General features: G+C 58.6%; 1 protein-coding gene and 1 long non-coding RNA gene across 7 annotated transcripts in view; one reads left to right on the top strand and one right to left on the bottom strand.

Moving 5' to 3' along the window:
• The window catches only part of GSE1 (Gse1 coiled-coil protein), a 418,214-nt gene that overhangs the window by 46,055 nt on the left and 354,410 nt on the right, over window positions 1-17,749 (top strand). The gene's annotated exons all lie outside the window — the stretch shown is intronic.
• LOC131745213 (uncharacterized) lies at window positions 576-9,079 on the bottom strand. The gene is made up of 3 exons (XR_010837676.1): window positions 8,898-9,079; window positions 4,306-4,480; window positions 576-1,020 (listed from the first exon to the last, which is right to left on the bottom strand). It is a non-coding gene; the product is annotated as an uncharacterized lncRNA (long non-coding RNA).

Here is a 17,749-nt window from a genome sequence, read left to right on the forward strand (position 1 = left end):
CCATCCACCCATCCACCCACCCATCCACCCACCCATGCACCCATCCATCCATCCATCCATCCATCCACCCACCCACCCATCCATCCATCCATCCATCCACCCACCCATCCATCCATCCACGCACCCATCCATCCATCCATCCATCTACCCACCCATCCATCCATGCACCCATTCATCCTCCATCCATGCATCTTTTCTGTTCTCCCATCCAGTTGCGTGCATGTTGGCATCCAGTCTCTCTCCTTCCATCCATCTAGCCAGCCAGCCATTCACGCACCCATCCATCCATTTTTCTCTCCATTATCAACACATGCATCCATCACCCATCCTTCTGTCCACCCATCTGCCTTTCCTTCCTTCTTCCGTCCATTCATCTCTCTGTTTTACTTGATTCCTTCATTCTCTTCGTCCATCTATCCTTTCATCTTTTTTCTCCCTCTGGGCATCCATCCATCCATCCATCCATTTTCCCTTCCTTTCATCCAGCCATCCATCCATTTTTCCTTCCTTTCATCCAACCATCTGCCCAATTCATCAGTCTGTCCATCCATCCAACAGGCACTGGATTTTTTTTTCTGATAAACTTATTTATTTATTTTTGGCTGCATTGGGTCTTCGTTGCTGCGCGTGGGCTTTCTCTAGTTGCGGCGAGCGGGGGCTGCTCTTCATTGCGGTACATGGGCTTCTCATTGCAGTGGCTTCTCTTGTTGGGGAGCACGGGCTCTAGGCACGCAGGCTTCAGTAGTTGTGGCACGTGGGCTCAGTCACTGTGGCTCGCAGGCTCTAGAGCACAGGCTCAGTAGTTGCGGCACACGAGCTTAGTTGCTCCGCGGCATTTGGGATCTTCCCGGACCAGGGATCGAACCCGTGTCCCCTGCGTTGGCAGGCGGATTCTTAACCACTGCGCCACCAGGGAAGTCCAGGCATTGGATTTTGCGATGAGGATGTAGCAATGAACAAAACAGCCCCTGCCATCAGAGAGTTCCTGTCCAGTCAGGAGGCCTGTACGTTGTGAAGGACCTGAGAGGAGACAGTGGGTTATCCTGTAACGGTGTAGTGAGCGCCTGCTGTATGCAACATTGTAATCAGTGAAGGCAAAGACATGAGGACCTCACAGTGGGTGTGTCTGTTGGACAGAGGGTGTCAAAAGGGGGCATGATCAGTTCTGCCTTGCAAGGGAGGGAATAGATGAAGAGCTCTTGAGGGCTGTGCAGGAGTTGGCCGGGTAGGGGAGGGAGAAAGGGTGATTCAGGTGGCGGGAGCTGCACAGGCAAGTTTAGGGGTGTCTCCACCATTGAGGAGCGCCTGGGGGAGTCACGGAGGAGCACTTGGAGGTTGGGGCCAGAGTGAGGGGTGGTTGGGCCCCTTGAGGGAAAGCTTGGGAGTTGGGGAGGATAAGCATCAGCAGAGAACATTGGAGGGGGGTCACTTCAGGCCAGCTGGGACTCCAGATGTATGCTGGCTCTGCGATGAACCCCAGGGGAAGGGGACTCATTCATTCACTTACTCACTTATTCACCCAGCATTTCCTGCACACTTGGCCGTGTCCTGGCGCAGGGGATACAGCAGGAAACGAGACGGGCAAGGTCCCGCCCTCCCAGGCTCACAGTCTCATCGGAGGCCTCAGACATTAAACCTCAATCAGTGCCACGAGAATTCGCTGCTGGGTAGTGAGTAGTGCGTAGTGGAGAAGATACTGCAGGAGAGGGGGTTGGGGGGGACAGCCTCTCCCAGGAGGGGGCGCTTAAACAGAGGGGCAGAGGGGAGAGAGTAGCTTCCAGGCAGAGGGAACAGCACGCACAAAGGCCCTGTGGTGGGTGCAGGCCTGGCCTGCTGGAGGAGGTGGTGCCTAGTCCAGGCTCTCAAGCACCCCTGTCACTTGGCTTGTGGTGAGGAGTGAATAGATTACAGGGGTGACGTCAAGAAGTCAGAGATGGAGAGGGCTTTACCAGGATTGGGGGGTTTTTCCTGGGGGTGCTGGGGAGCCACGGAAGGCTGTTGAGCGGGGGAGGCTTGTAAGCATTGTTCTTGGGCAGCAACGTGCAGGATGGCCGGGGGAGGCCAAAGCTCTGGGGCCGGAAGCGTCTGGGAATGCTGAGTCAGCGCAGTTAATGCCCAGGCTTTAAGGTCAGCCAAGCCTGGGGCTGAATCCCTCCCCTGCCGTGAACTAGCGGTGTGGCCCAGGCTCGGTACTCACTCTCTGAGAGCCCCGGGGCCTCACCTACAGAATGAGCATGACGATTGTGCCTGTCTCTGGGGTCGTCATGGAGATGCCAGGAGGTGTCGTGTGAAAGCAGCCTAGTCCCTGCGTGTGTAGGAGCCTCGCATCGATCCTGGCAGCTCCCCAGGCCCCGTGAGAACTGTGTATGAGTCGTGGGTAGACGCAGAAGGCAGGAGGGCCGCTCCGCTGTGTCCGATGAGGCGGTGTGCAGAGAGAGGTCTCAGTTTACCCCGTTGCAAAGGGGCCTGGGGTCTCCCGCCCTCCCCAGAGAGAGAACACGCCCGAAAGAGTTATGCGGCCCCTAGCCCGGCAGCCTGTGTTGAGCTGTGCAGGGCCTGGGTATCCGACAAGCCAGACAACTGTTTTCGACTGCCTGCAGAGTGGCTGCCAAGTGGAATCGCTTCCACGGTGGGCTCCGGCGGGAGGGGCGGAGGGGACACCACCTTCTCCATGAAGGGAGGTCACACGGCTGGGAGTCAGGAGTGCAGCCTGCAGAGTGGGGGTGGGGGGGCATCTCTGGGCCCGGGCTGAGGGTCCCCCCAGGCCGGCAGGGCGCCCACCTTGCGGGCTGCCAGGCTGGCTCCGGGTCGGCAGGAGTGGAGGGAGGCGGGCGGCTGCGTCGTGGGGCATCTCTCCCTGCAGGCATCGGCAGGCTGGAGCCCGCTGCTCTGGCCTTGGCAGGGTGAGCACAGAGCGAGTCAGCGCGGCCTCCGTGGTGCCAAGGTTGGGAGCAGGCTTGTGGCTCCTGTTCAGCTCCTGCGGGCCTGGGCCTCTGTGCCCGCCTGGCTTCCCCACCGGCCCAGGCCACCCCACCCCCATCCCCACATTCTCTGACAGCGATGGCTAATTAGAGCTAATGTTTATCGGGGGCACTTTCTACATGCCAAGCACTGTGCAAAATGCTTTCATGTATCCTAAGTCACCTAACACTCACAAATATCATTCATGTTTTATGGAGAAGGAGATGGAGGCACAGAGAGGTTAAGTAACTTGCCGAAGATCACACAGCCAGCAGGTAGTAGATAGAGTTGGCTCCAGAATCCATGCTTTTAACTTCTTCACGAGACCACCTCCTACAACCAGTAGTGAGAGTGCAGACCTCAGCCCACAGCCCCAGGTGTACAAGAGATGACCTTTACCTTAAATCAAAGTAAATCTGAGTATAATTCTTTTGGCCCTTTCCTTGTGGTTACATGCTGGCTGCCACAGCTCCAAGCACTACGTTCCCCCAGGATAGCATCGAAAAGCAGGATGGGAAAGGGTAGGGGGCTCCCTTGCCCTTTTCTCTTTGGGGCACGGGTGTTTCCCAGAAGATTTTAGCAAACTTAGGTCCACTTTTCCAGGCTTGGCCACATGCCCGTCTGTAATTGCAGGGGTACTGGGAACATGAGTGTCTGACCTTGTCAGACTTTATGCGGAGCAGGCTGTGCCATCAAAAAAAGAAGGGGGGGGGCTTCCCTGGTGGCGCAGTGGTTGCGAGTCTGCCTGCCGATGCAGGGGACGCGGGTTCGTGCCCCGGTCCGGGAAGATCCCACGTGCCGCGGAGCGGCTGGGCCCGTGAGCCGTGGCCGCTGAGCCTGCGCGTCTGGAGCCTGTGCTCCGCAACGGGAGAGGCCACAACAGGAAGAGGCCCGCGTACCGCAAAAAAAAGGGGGGGTGGGTAGGATTGGCTGGTGGGGAAGCAGCCCTGCAGCGTAGGGGATGCTGTCTCCATTTTACAGATAAGGAAACTGAGGCTTAGTGATAGCGACCTTGTCTGGCCTTTGACCCCATGCTGGCCTTGAGCGGCTGGGCTGGGTGGCTTTCCTCCTTGTTCGGGTTTTAGAGCTGCAGCTCCAACTGGGGGTCAGCCTCTGGCAGGCCGGAACAGGGCTTATTTGTCTTTTGGGCGTCCTCGTCTGACTCAGGAATGAGCATCTAGAAGGTTCTAAATCACCTTCTACTGTATTGGAAGGGCTTGTGTTACCCACGCCCCTTTCTGTTTGCAAATGCCGCAAACCCAGTTCCAAAAGGGCGATGGTTGCCCCACGTAAGTGGTGAGGGTGAAGCTGGCCCCAGGCACTGTTGGACCCAGGCTCACCCACCTGTCTCCATCCTCAGCTCCGCCTTCTCCTGTGTGGAATTCGTTCTTGAGCAGCTTCTCCTCACATGTCAGAGACAGCTAAGAACAGTTCTAGGCTGGTATCTAGTGACTCCAAAGAGGGACGGGGAGAGCAGTTCCTGGCAAGTGTCCCAGGGAAGATTCTGATTGGCTCGTCCCTGTAAAGGGAAAAGGAGTGTTGGTGGACAGGCCCGCTAGGCTGGGGAGGGACGGATGCTGGTTAGATAAAATGAAAAAAGTTGCTTACTCCAGATGAGTGAGTGGAAGGACAGAAAGATGGAAAGGTGCAGGATGGATGGGTGGTGGATGGATGGATGGATAGATAGATGGACAGATGCATGAGTGCACTGATGGAGGGCTGGAAGCATGGATGATGGGGATAGGTGGACAGATGGATGTTTGGGTGGATGGTTAGATGGATGGAAAGATGGACAGATGAATGGATGCATGGTTGAGTGTGCTGATGGTGAGACAGATGGGTGCTGAGATGGATGGTTAGACGGACCAATAGCTGGATGCATGGTTGGAATGGGGCGTGGCTGGCTGGCTGTAGCCCCTCCTCCTCCCGTCCCTAGGGGCTCCCTGGGCAGAGCTGCCTGTGTGAGCAGACTTCCCAGAGGAAGTCCACTGGGTCTTCCTCTCAGGCAGCTAACTGCTTAGGCCCCAAAGCCCATTGAAACCTTCAGAGTTTCACTTCAGTATCAAGGTCATTTCTGTTCCTTCCTCCTATGAGTGTCTTTAATAACACTCTTCCCTGAGCACAAAACGATGCCTGGTTATGTCAGAAAACTTGGCAGATTTAGAAAAACTTGCAGAAGCAAATGGAGAGTCATCATGGTACTGGCCTCTGGGACCCCCGGTGCTGCCAGCTGGGGGGTATGTGACTCTGTGGCTCTTCTCTGACAGCTGCAAGTGCCAGTGCCTGGCGGCCCCGGTGCCCTTGGTTTACGGAGTGCCAGGCTGCTGGGGCCTGGGCCCAGCCAGACTTGCTTTTTCTCCCACTGGGGAGATGAACAGCAGGTGAGAACCGAGTTGTTGGCTTTTGGTACATGTCTTCAGAGGTACGTTTGTCGCCACGAGGCCACACGGAGCCAGGCATTTTTAGGACTTCTTTCTTGGGAGCTGCCGTCTAAACCTGAAAGAACACGTGAATCCCAAAGAAGCCACGAGGTGCTTCCTGGGGGGCATACTCGGAATGGGAATGGTCTGCCCATTGTAGCACCGATCTGTGCCCCCCGGGCAGGAGCTCAGGCTACCCTGTCAGATACCCTCAGAGGGGCGGGCGACTGGGGGCTCAGGCTGTCAGTGGGCTCCGAGTGTCTGCAGCAAAGAGGGACAGGACTGCTCCCCGGTGCCTTGTCCTGCTTAGAGGATTTGGGCCTGGGAGCAGAACAGACCGACCCTCAGGCTGGGTCTGCGGCCACGCGGGCCCTAACGAGGTCCGGCTGAGTTCCTGTGTGAGGTGTCGGGCAGAGAGAAGGCAGCCCCCTCCCCGCACCCTCACTTAGTACTCCTTCTTAGGCTCTAGGAGTGGTGGTGGTGGTGGGGTCCTGTCGAAACAGCAGCCCCCTGCCCTCAGACACAGCATGGTACCTGCCCTTCTGCGCAGAGTACCAGCTTCTTTTCACTGAATGCTCAAGTGTCACCTCCTCCAGGAGGCCTCCCTGACTACTCCAGCTGAAGAAAGCTTCCCTCCACCCTGGTTGCATCTTCAGGATCTCAACCCTGTGTTTGCGTCCTTTCTGATCTGAATGAATGAATGGCTCCAGGTGCCAGGGTGTGACGCACACGAGCAGGACACCCATGGCTGGGCTCCTGGGTGTGCAGCCGTGGGTCACAGGGGGCGATGGGCAGGGCACCCGCGCTCAGGGGCCTCTTGGGGGCCGCTGGCTGTGGCCGGGCCCCCCGCCCCCGCCCCTGGCCTGAAATGCATGGGGAAGTTGGGTACCAGCCTTCTCGCTCCAAGAATCCGGGTAGTTACCTCCTTCTCTGCTTGCAAAGACGAGGCGCCTGCCAAACCACATTTATCAGGCAAAATCATTCATTCATTCATTCCCTCATTTTTTTATTAACCACTCTGCCAGCCAGCCAGAGCTTCGGATGGGGATGGAAAGCGCCGGGGAGGTACCGGGTTGACAGAATTGCCACCCCAAGCAAAGGAACGGGGAGCCGGAACCCCGCTGGGGCCCTCCAGGGGGTGCTGCAGGGGTCTGCTCCGCCTTTTGGGGCGTTTAGAACAGCTCCAGGGGCCGCGTGTGTCTCCTTTCGTCGGGTGGGCATCGCTCTGACAGACTCGTGCGCGCACACGTCTGTGTGTTTGCGTGTCTGTGTTCCCACGTGCGTGCTCGTGGCATGAGTGTGCCGTGTTTGTGCGCCCATGCAGAGCCTGTGTGCACAGTGTGTGTTCTTACACGAGTGGCGTGTGCACGTGGGGGGGGTGTTCCTGCCTGCGTGGTACGTGTGTTGGCACAAGTGGTGCATGTGTGCGTGCTGTGCATGGGTGGAGGCATTGGGAACAGACAGACTGACAGGGAGTTTCTCCGGATGATTAATGGCCTTTGGAAGGAGGCACCGTGTCCATCAGACGCTCCTGGCCTGTTCTGTGCTTGGCAGCCCGCCTGCCTCCGGGGCTGCAGCAGCCCAGGTGAGGCTGTGTTCCCAGTCCAGTGGCCCAGAGCTGGCAGGCCGGTCCCAGAGGGGACAGAGAGCCCCCTTCAGAGCTGCTTTTGGCTTGGCCTGCCTCAGGCCCTTTCTGCCTTGCCCCTCATACATGGCATGGGCCACCTGGGCGGCAGCACGGACTGCAGCGCCTCAAGTCCCCCACCACACTTGTAATAAATGCAGAGTCCCGGGCGGCCCCACCGGTAGGACCAGGCCAAGGCCTCAGAATCTGCATTTTTAAAAAGTATTGCAGGGGTCTGATTCCGGAGGGCTTCAGACTACACTTTGAAGAACCCCCCTAGTGCTCCAAGAGAAGCAAAGGCTGGAAAGGTGCCCTCCCCTGCCCCATCCTATATTTTCCCCTAGGGCAGCCATTCTCTCTGCCTCTCACTTGCTGTGTGACCCTAGGCAAGTCACTTTACCTCTCTGGGCCACTTCCTCATTTTTAATAATAATCCTGTCTCTTAGTAGCTTTGGGATCTTTCTGGGCCTCAGCTTCTTCGTCTGTGCAGTGGGGTTAATACTAGCACCAGCCTCCTCGGGTTCTCAGGTCCTTGGGAGGAGTGAATGGGGTCATGCCTGAGGGGTCCCGTGGGCACCTAAATGACTGTCCCTGCTGTTCCATGCCCTGGACATGGGATGTGTGGTTAGATGGGGCCATGTAGTTCACAGTGGGTGGTCAGGGAGGTGAGTATCATTCTAGATCCTAATAATCGTATCTGAGCTTACGAAGCCTCCTACAACCTGTGACCACATCATTCCCCGTTTACAGACGAGAAAACCAAGGCTCAAGAGAAGTCACATGACTCACCTAAGGCCTCTGGGCCCAGGAGGGCTTGATCCCAAAGGCGGTGATCTTACTCTGTCTGCCCTTGGCCTTCAGGCGGGACATAGGTGAGGTTGAGGCTGCCAGGCCCCTGCTCCCCTCCTCCTCCTCCCCGCTCCTCCTCCTCCCCCAGCCCCCAGCAACCCTGGGAACGCCAGGCAGCGGACACAGCGGGGACGGGAGGGGCCGGAGGGGTTGGGAGGCGCTGGAGCCACAGCCGCCAGCAGATCCAGCCCAGCTGGGGGATTAGACCGCATCTGGCTCGGTTTACACCAGAGAAACAAAGGCGGCTGCCGGCGCCTTTATCTGGTGGGAGGGTTGGGAGGGGGCAGGAGGGGGGCTGCCCTCAGCCCTGTGGGGGACCTGGGTGGAAGGGAGGAGCGGAATCTGGGCCCCGATCCCGAAACTGGCTCCCCCTACCCGCCCCTAGACCCGCAGGGAGGTGACCTCACTTCTCTGGATGGAGGACAGGGTGTTCCTGGGGTGGGGCGAGGTGGAGGGGGAGGCTGGGGGAGGGGGCAGGGAATCCTAGGAACCCCTGGGTCCCCGCAGCTGCCCTTCCCAGGCAACCTGCCCAGCCCGCGGTGGGGATCCCCAACCTGGGGGCACGTGGAACGCAAGTACTTCCCCTTCAAGCCATGGCCCCAGGCTCAGCACCAGGTCTCCCCTTTGGGTCACAGAAGGGAAACAGCCTGTAAAATAGAAAATCGGAGCCCGCCCGAACCCCCCAGCCCTCCTTCAGCAGCAGGGAAGCGTTGGCTTTGGCGGGGGGGGGGGGGGCTGGGTGTTTCTGCCCTACTCCACCTCCCCGCCCCCGAGGGAGTTCTGCCTCCCAGAGGGGTGGCTTCTTACCTCTCCCCGCACCCGACCGCTAGGGGGTGGGGAGGTGTTCTGGCCCCTCCCCGTCAACGGGGCGGGGGCGGGGGCGGGGGTGGGCTCCCCCCCGCTCTACCGCAGCAGGGCTGGGCTTGGCTCTGGCCCCTCCACGGGGAGTGGCGCACCTCCCGCCCCGGGAAGCGCGGCGGCGCGGGTGCCAGGCTGGCGGAGGCGGCGGGTGAGTGCGCGGCTCGCCGGAGCCAGGAGCTGACCTTATTAGCCGGGGGCAGCTGTTCGCGATGCACATCTGGCACCGGGCTGGGGCTGTACCCCCGCCCCCCGCCTGGCCTGGCGTTACCTTCCAGGAATGCTGGCAGCGCCTCGTGCATCTGCAGCGTGTTTCTGGGGGCAGCCGGCGTCCCCTCCGGCGCCTGGCCCAGGGCTGGGGGTGGGCGCCGCCCTGCCCGGATTTCCTGGCTCCTCCTCCTCCGGCTGCCGGTGTGGCTCCCGGGCAGGTCCCCCGCTGGGCCGCGGGACAGAAAGGGCAGCAGGATGTGGCTTTCTCCCCTGGGACGGGAGACCTAGGGACCAGCTGCTTGGCCCCCCGTTGCAGAGAGGGGGAAACTGAGGCCAGGGCCGCGTGCCTCCCCTGTGGTGCCGCGGTTGTAGGGCAGATGGTGATTTTGGCCTTAACCTCGCATCGTACAGGTCTGCGTCTGATAGAGCCCACGTGGGTTCATTATCACACCCCCTGTGGCATCGTCCTGGCTGGGTCTTCGCCTCTGGCTGGCTGGGCTAGAAGCTCCAGGGCCTAGGGCCCGGCTGGGGCCACAGTAACGAATGAACGGCGAAGCGAGCACCCCAAGGCCAAGGCTGGGGTCAGTCCAAGCTGCATAATCACCCAGGAGCCCAGCCTGGCTCCCGGCCCAGCCTCATCACGTCCGAGCTGTGTGACCTGGGCATGTGACTTAACTTCTCTGTGCCTCACCCTTGGCTGTAAAGTGGGCTGCTTGGAGTTCTTAGTTCAAGGAGTGTGACGCTGTGGGTAACACAGATAGCTCAGGGCCTGCGAACAGGGAGGGATGGGATGGAACTCAGGGCTTCCGTGAGAGGAGGAGGAGGGCTGTGAAAACACACCATCAGAGGTAGAAAAGAGAGAAGGGTGTGTTCTGGAGAGGGAACAGCAAGTGTGAGTGCCTCAGTCTGGAGTGGAGGTGGCTGGGTGCGTTGCGGCCAGTGTGAAGGCGAGGAATGTCTGCTCTTGGGCGCCAACACACAGCAGCTCTTGGACTTTGTGGCCGGGCCATGGGGAGCCCTTGAAGGTTCATGAGCGGGAGAGTGGCCTGGATCCCTGGGCAGCAGCTGCTTCTCCACTTTGGGTGGAGCGCCCCAGGAACTGTGAGGGGACACCCTCTGCTCTACACTGACCCTCCGGCTCCCACCAGGCCCCCCGGGACCCCTGCCCAGCTGCCTCTGCTACCCCTTCCTCAGGCCCCGCACCCTTCTCCTGCAAGGCCTCCTGTGACTCACATACACCCTGAGCGCGTTTGTCAGCTCTCCCTCACCCCGGGGGTCTTCAGTTTAAAGCTAGTCTCTTGGGGAGGGGGTGAGGGAGACTTCCCAAAAGGCTAGTGGACAGGGGCCGTGGACAGAGGTTTGGAGGAGGGGGTGAGCTTGAGCAGGTCCACAGCCCGGGGGCCTGTCCCAGTCAGGGCAGGGCAGGAGTCCCGACAGGGGAGTTCAAACGCAGTTGACAGCTTCGCACGCACGCTTGGGGGTTTGCCTTATCCTGAAGGTACTGGGCACCTTTGAAGGTGGGTGAGTGAAGCTCCTTGGGGCAGGATGGGTCTGTTTGCTGCCTTGAGTGGAGCCGGGACATCCCAGGAGCCCCCTAATTACTGCTTGAGGGAATGAAGAAAGGGTGGGGGTGGGGAGCAAAGCCAAGGGCTTGGCCGCAGACGGGGCAGTGGGGAAGAGGGGCCAGTAGAGAGCTGGCGCCCTGGGTCCTGGCTTGGGCCACCCAGCCAATGGTGCCGTCAGACCCAAGGCGGGGGAGCATTGGCCACGGGCACAGGAGGACCCCCGGGTGGTGGCCTCCTGCCAGCGACACTTTCTCTGTCCAAGTTCCCTGCCAGGCCCATCCAGAAGAGCCTGAGGTCCCGACCCTGGCCTGGCGCCATAGGGCACCCGGGGGGCCACCCTCCAGCCCAGCCACCCACCAGCCTGCCCTGACCTCCCCCAGACACCGCGTCTCTCCCAGCAGCATCTGCTGCCTGCTTCCTCCCTCCCCCAGCGCCTGTTTGTTTTTCTTCCAGAACCACCGCCTCCCACGAAGGCAGTCGTCCAAGGGGGGTGGTGTTCTGGAGACATCCGTCTGCCCTCTGAAGCCCATCATGACTTACAGCCGTGGAGGGGATGGTGTGGGAGGGCCCCGGGCGGCGGGCGGCATCCTCGGGCGGCGGGCGGCATCCTCGAGCGCCGGTGTTTCGTCAGCCTTGGCTCCTGGTTCTGCCGGTGGAACCCTGGCCGTGCATGAGAGGAGCCCTCACCTCCATGTGCCCTGGAAAGGGGCTCTGGACGGCCCTCCCCCTTGCCCGCCCTCTCCCCGCTCAGGCAGGACTTGGGCAGAGCCCCGGCAGGGGTGGGCTCCAGGCTGGGCCGCCAGGCTCTCCCTGGTGGCCCAGGACCCCGGGCCCGTTCAGAGCAGAGCCATGTGCAACATGCGACGGCCCTCCCCCTTGCCCGCCCTCTCCCCGCTCAGGCAGGACTTGGGCAGAGCCCCGGCAGGGGTGGGCTCCAGGCTGGGCCGCCAGGCTCTCCCTGGTGGCCCAGGACCCCGGGCCCGTTCAGAGCAGAGCCATGTGCAACATGCACCTTTTCCTCTCCCCAGACCCTGGCCGCACCCCTCCTTTTCATTTCCTACTTTCATTTAGTCAGTTCATCCAGCTGACACCTAATGAAGACCTACTACGTGCTGGCTGCCGAGACCCGCCCAGCAGAGCCGTAGAAGGGCAGCAAGGAAGGTGCCCTGACCGGAGTGGGCGTGTAACAGACCGCCGTGACTCACGTGGAGAAAGGGGGCCAGGTGGCCGAGGTGCCTACCGGGGGGGCAGAACTGTGTTGAGTGAGGTACAGGGTGTGAGCAAAGCAGTCAGAAATGCCCCCCGCCACTCCCCTGGGCAGTTTGGAGAGGCGGGTCGGCAGGGTTGGGGAGCAGGGGGCTCTGGAAGAACCATAAGAAGGGATGTGGATGCACCCCTCCCTAGCTGAGAATTCCTGCTGGCCCTCCCCCTCCTTTGAGCCTCTCCCTGGAGCTGGGGCTCCGGCTCCTTCAGGGCCAGACACCTTGCCCTTGAGCCCCAGCTGCAGCTCTCCAGGGAGGCCATGGCCACGGTGTAGGAGGGGAGCTGGGGCCTGGGAGGGGGGAGGGGCACAGCCAGGGGTGGGGGGCTTCTTCTGGATAACTTCAGTTCCCTGTGAACACAGTTGGGACATCACCCATGGTCTGTGATTTTTTTTTTTTTTTTAAGTTGTTTGGGTGCCTTAAAATTTTTTTTTATTGAAGTCTAGTTGATTTACAATGTTTTATTAATTTCTGCTGTACAGCAAAGTGATTCAGTTACACATACATATGTATATATATAAATTCTTTTTTAATATTTTTTTTCCATGATGGTTTATCACAGGATATTGAATATAGTTCCCTGTGCTCTACGGTAGGACCTTGTTGTGTATCCGTTCTCTATATAATAGTTTGCATCTGCTCACCCCAAACTCCCACTCCATCCCTCCCCCATCCCCCTCCCTCTTGGCAACCATGAGTCTGTTCTCTCTGTCTGTGTGTTTCTGTTTCGTGGATAAGTTCATTTGTGTCATATTTTAGATTCCATATATAACTGATATCATACAGTATTTGTCTTTTTCTGACTGACTTAGTATGATAACCTCTAGTCCCGTCCGCGTTGCCGCAAATGGCATTATTTCATTCTTTTTTATGGTTGAGTAATATTCCATTGCGTATACACGTACCACATCTTCTTTATCCATTCCTCTGTCGATGGACATTTAGGTTGTTTCCGTGTCTCGGCTATTGCGAATAGTGCTGCTTTGCACACAGGGGTGCACGTATCTTTTTGAATTAGAGTTTTGTCTGGATATATGCCCAGGAGTGGGATTGCTGGATCATATGGCAACTGTATGTTTAGTTTTTTGAGGAACCTCCATACTGTTCTCCGTAGTGGCTGCACCAACTTACATTCCCACCAGCTGTGTAGGAGGGTTCCCTTTTCTCCACGCACAGTCTGTGATTTTGCCACTTGCCGTGGTTCAGCCTAAATCTGTCCTCCACTCTGGGCCCTGTGGTACCCCGATCATAAAACCCTACCCTGGAATCCTGAAGATCCCAGATCCCAGAGTGAGGGGCCTTTAGGCTGGCAGGGGGTGGAGTCAAGAATCTGTTCCATTGGATCCGAGGACAGACAAACAGCCCGTCAGGACAGCGGTGAGACCTGTCGGTCTGGAAAGAACACAGAGCCCTCAGGGCTGGAAATGTTCTGTCTCGATCTGCTGGGTACAGGGTATGTCCCTCTGTACCTAAGCACCGGGCAGGATGTTGAACTGTGTGCACTGAACTATTTATAGAAGTCTGTAGCCTGCTGGGAAGACACAGGCTCGAGGGCCTGGAAAAATCAGGGCTGTGGGCCTGTGGCATCATCGGTGAGCTGGGTGACTTCGTGTGTCACTGGGCCTCAGCTTCACTGTCTGTGAGGTGGGGACATGGGTGCTGTCTTCCTGGGGCTCTTGGGAAGATGAAGTAAGTGAACACAAGTGCAGTGCTCTGCGGCTGTCGCGGTTCTGATTAAGCGTGTAGCCCCGGGTGCTTTCCGTATACCCCACAGTAATTGGCCAGAGTCGCTGTGTGGGTGCCAGGCTGGGTCCTTCTCCACCCCACAGATGGCACATGAGATGCTCTGACCCTGCTTTCGACTGTCCAGGCTCACTTCTGAAAAATGCCTTATTGATGACATCTGAGGGCCCGAGACCCTGGAGCGCGTTGGTCCAGCCCAGGGTGCGCGAGGAAGCAGGTTCCCCTCTTCCTGGGTGGGGTGGGGGGGCTGTCCTAAGCCTTTCTTCCCCCTTTGGGGGCAGACAGACCCAGGTGGGAACCTTCTAGCTGTGTGCCCCGGGCTCACTGCTTTCTCTCTCTGAAACTCGATCTTTGCATCAGTAAAATGGGGCCGGTGATTCCCACTCTGTAGGGCTGTGGCGCGGACTCAACGCAGGAGCCGCAGCCGGGCACCTGGCGCTTTGAGATGCTCACTGCAGTGTGTTCCCTCCTGCCGCCCCCCCGTCCCCGCACACCTCTCCCCGCGTCAGCTGTGGTGGGGCTACTTACACCACGGAACTTGGCAGATGCTGTGAATCAGAGTTGTTCTTTTTCTGTTTTTGTCTTTTCGGAAAGCTGGTTGTTAAACGTTTACCCCACACCACTGGGAAGGGAGTGTCAGTGAGTCTCAGAAAAAACTGTGTCTTTTACCTGGTGTGTCCCCAGTAGTGCCTTGACTTGGGAATATGTCACACAGTTAGTGACAGAACAAGGATTCAAGCTGAGGTCTGCGGGAATCCAGAACCCTTTGCTTTAAGTCCTCAGTCCTGCAGAGATGGTCAGGGAGGGCTTCTGGGAGGTGGTGGGGCTCCCAGCCAGGCTTTGAAGGGTTCTCTCGCACAGCTCTATCCCCCACTCTGGCTTTAGGACTAAGATGGGCCCGCCACCCTTTATGGCATCCTCCTTAAGCGCCCTCCGGCCCGGAAATGGGCAGCCTGCCCATCGTTTCTGGTGGCTGCAGGAGGGAGCCAGCCCCTGGAAGGCCACCGGTCCCTCCCGGTTGCTGCCTGCACCCCCAGGTCCAGCCAGGTCCCGTCTGCTCCCCGTCAGCCCAGCACAGCCCCCTCCCCGGCCCGCCTGGTCTGCCACCATCGGGAAGGAGACGCGTGCGCCTGGCCCGTGCTGGGGCTCCAGGAGCAGGAGGTCCGGGCAGTGTCCCTTAGAAAAATCCAGTTGCCAGCACTACCAGGGGATTCCGATATGCTGGTCTGGGGTGAGGCCTGGGTGTGTTTGTAAAGTTCCCCACGGGGATGTAATGGGTAGCCAGCGAGGGAACACACAAGGGTACCAGTTTCCTGTGGCTGCTATAACAAATGAACACAAACATAGTGGATTAGGACAGCACCCATTTATAATCTTAATTGTGTTGGATAATATCTGAATAGGAATGTCCAGAGGCCAGCAGTCCAAAATGAGTCTCGGTGGAAACTCGCATGAAGGTGTCAGCAGGGCTGGTGCCTTCCAGAAGCTCCAGGGGAGAATCTGTTCATTCTCTTTTCCAGCTTCTAGAGGCCACCCCAAGGGGGAGAGACATCAGAAGACGGCGGGTATTATGGGATGCACATTCTGACCTAATAGTTCTGGGCCAGGACTGCGTCCCCTGCTGTTACCTTCACCCAGAGGGGCCCTCGGGGGGGCGGGCGTCATGTCCCAGAGCAGCCTGACACATTCAAACGGGTTGGGGTACACAGATGCCCGCTGCGGCACTGTGCACCCAGGCTGGCGGGTGCCCCCGCTAGCGTGCAGGACCGTGAAATCAACCCAGGCCCCTGTGCAGCAGGCAGGGCTGAGTGGAAAGCTCCCAGAGGTATTTCAGTGGGAAAGCCAGGAGCAGATCCGCTCACAGATGGAAAGGCGCAGAAAAGCGTGGACAGTGGCCACTCCTGAAGTCTGAGGGACCCTCACGTAATGGTACAGAGTTCTACGCTGTCTGGCTTTTTAAAAGTCAAGTGTCTTGCTGTTTAACATCTTTAAAAGCCTTTGGTGTAAAATGAAATGTTACCAGGGGCCAGGGGACTTCCTGTTACTGGCTTGAAGGTCAGTAACGTGGAGGTGGCTTTCTCTGGTTAGATGTTCCCTTAGGGCGGTGTTGGAGGTGGAGGGGAGGCCCAGGAGATCTCGGGTGGTGGGTGCGTGCAGGATACTGCGCCCTCGAGAGGCTCGGAGCTGGCGGGGCTGCCCCCCCCCGCTCTGTCCTGTTGCTGCAGGGTCTCCACTCGGCCGGGTGTCTGCTGGAGGGAGCTTGTAAGGGGGTCCTGCGAGGTGTCTGGACAGAGAAAAGCTCAAGGGTCAAGTGTGTGAAAGGCTGCAGGGTAGACGAAGCGGTAAACTGAGTCACGGACTGACTGACTTAAGAGGAACGCCGCGGGCCGGTGGCCCTGAGAGGTGCACCTGAGGACAGTCAGCCTGGTGGGTGCACCTCCCGGACCCCATGGTGCTGCCTGGAAGCAGGAGGGGGCGAGATGAGGACCAGGGGACCATTCCGTGTCCAAAATACTGTCCTGGTTTGGATGTGCAGCTGTGCCGCTGAGCTGAGTGACCTGGGCGATCAAAGAACCTTCCTGGGTTACGGTTTCTCCCTGAAAGACGGACACCAAAGGCAGCGCCCCCCCCCCTCCCACCCCGTGTGAGGACGTCTCCAGCACCACCTTTTGCTTTGGCATATTCACCCTCACACGACACTTATACCATTACCCGTTTCATAATTTTATCTAAGTAGGATCCCCCGTTCCCTAATTAAAATTTATTTATTTATTTACTTAGGCCACTGCACAGGGCATGCGGGATCTTAGTTCCCCGACCAGGGATCGAACCCTCGCCCTCTGCATTGGAAACGCAGTACCTTGACCACGGGGCCTCCAGAGAAGTCCCAAGGAGATTTATTTTCAAAGAATCCTTTGCATCACAACTGTGGTAGGCACCAGTGGCCCTGGCTCTGGCCTGTTATTATTGTTGTCTTTGGAGAAGGAGGTTCCTAACTGACTGTGATAGAAACTCCTTTTGAGCCCTTTTGGTTGGATTGTTGAGATCAAGTTACACGCGTTAGTCTTTTAGGCAGTTACCTTAAATTTTTTATATATTCTTAAAATAGTCCTTAACCCTCCCTGCCTTCGCCAGTTAATTGAGTGCTTCCTGGAGGCATATATACCAGAATGGATACAGATTAGGGGCCTTTAATAGAAAGAAGTTTTCCTCCTGGCTGGAAGGAGGCAGCGCGGGGGCTCTGCCTTGGGGCGGGCCAGGTCCCGGCTGGCAGTTCCAGTGACAGACCCTAGGCGGCGCCAAATCCCCAAACTGCCGTTTCCCGGTCCTCGCTAGGGGGATCCTGTGCGCGTGCGTGTGCGCGTGCGCGTGCGCGTGCGCGGAGGATATGTCTGTATGTGCGAATGTGTGTGTGTGTGACTGTGTGTGTGTGGGGGGGAGTTTTGTCTCTGGGTGTGCTGTCAGTAGCGGGTGTGTAGGTGGGTGTGTGTGTCTGTGCGTGGGTGTGAGCTTCAGGGAACCTGGAACCACACCCTCTCCACCAGCACCCCACACCCTCCCTGGGGGAACATGGTGGACGTGGGACGCGTAGACCCCCCTGCGGGAGGCCCCTGAGCCCCACCCCGCCTGCCCATCCTCGGGAGATGTGATTAGCAGATGTCGAGGGCCAGGCCGTGATTTATGTTCACGGTCACCTAATTATTCCCAGCCCTGAAGGAGGAGGAATATAATGCTTTGCAGGGCTGGGAACCCGAAATCCCAGCGGGGGCTCCCGGGCACCAGGCCCTCCCCATCTGTACCCTCAGAGGCCCCAGACCTCCCGCAGCCTGGAGAGGGGACTGAGGGGGCAGCCAAGGGTTCTGCTCCTGGAAGTGCTGTGAGGGGGGCTCTCTGGGGAGCGGAGCTGGGTGGGGGGCATCTGCCACCTCTTCTGAGCGATGGAGGCGGGGAGACGCTCGGGGGGCCCACCGTGGTGTGTCTCCCACACTCAGCCCAAGCAGCTTTGTAGAGGGGCCGGGCTGGGTCCCCCTCTGCCTAGGTCCCCGAGGCAGCATCCGATGCTCTTAGGAGGAAAGTCCAATCCTCGCCTTAGGGCTCAAGAGGCGTCTCCAGATATGAGTGCCCTCTTCCTGTCTGACCTCATCTTGTACCCTTCCCCACCCCATATCCCCCTGCACCACTGGCTTCTTTACCTCCCAGACATGTAAGTTAGTTCTACCTAGGCTTTCATGTCCTCTCACGGGTGCTGCCCCTTCA

Source organism: Kogia breviceps, chromosome 18 (genome assembly GCF_026419965.1).
Source record: "Kogia breviceps isolate mKogBre1 chromosome 18, mKogBre1 haplotype 1, whole genome shotgun sequence".
In the NCBI taxonomy this organism is placed as follows: domain Eukaryota; kingdom Metazoa; phylum Chordata; class Mammalia; order Artiodactyla; family Physeteridae; genus Kogia; species Kogia breviceps.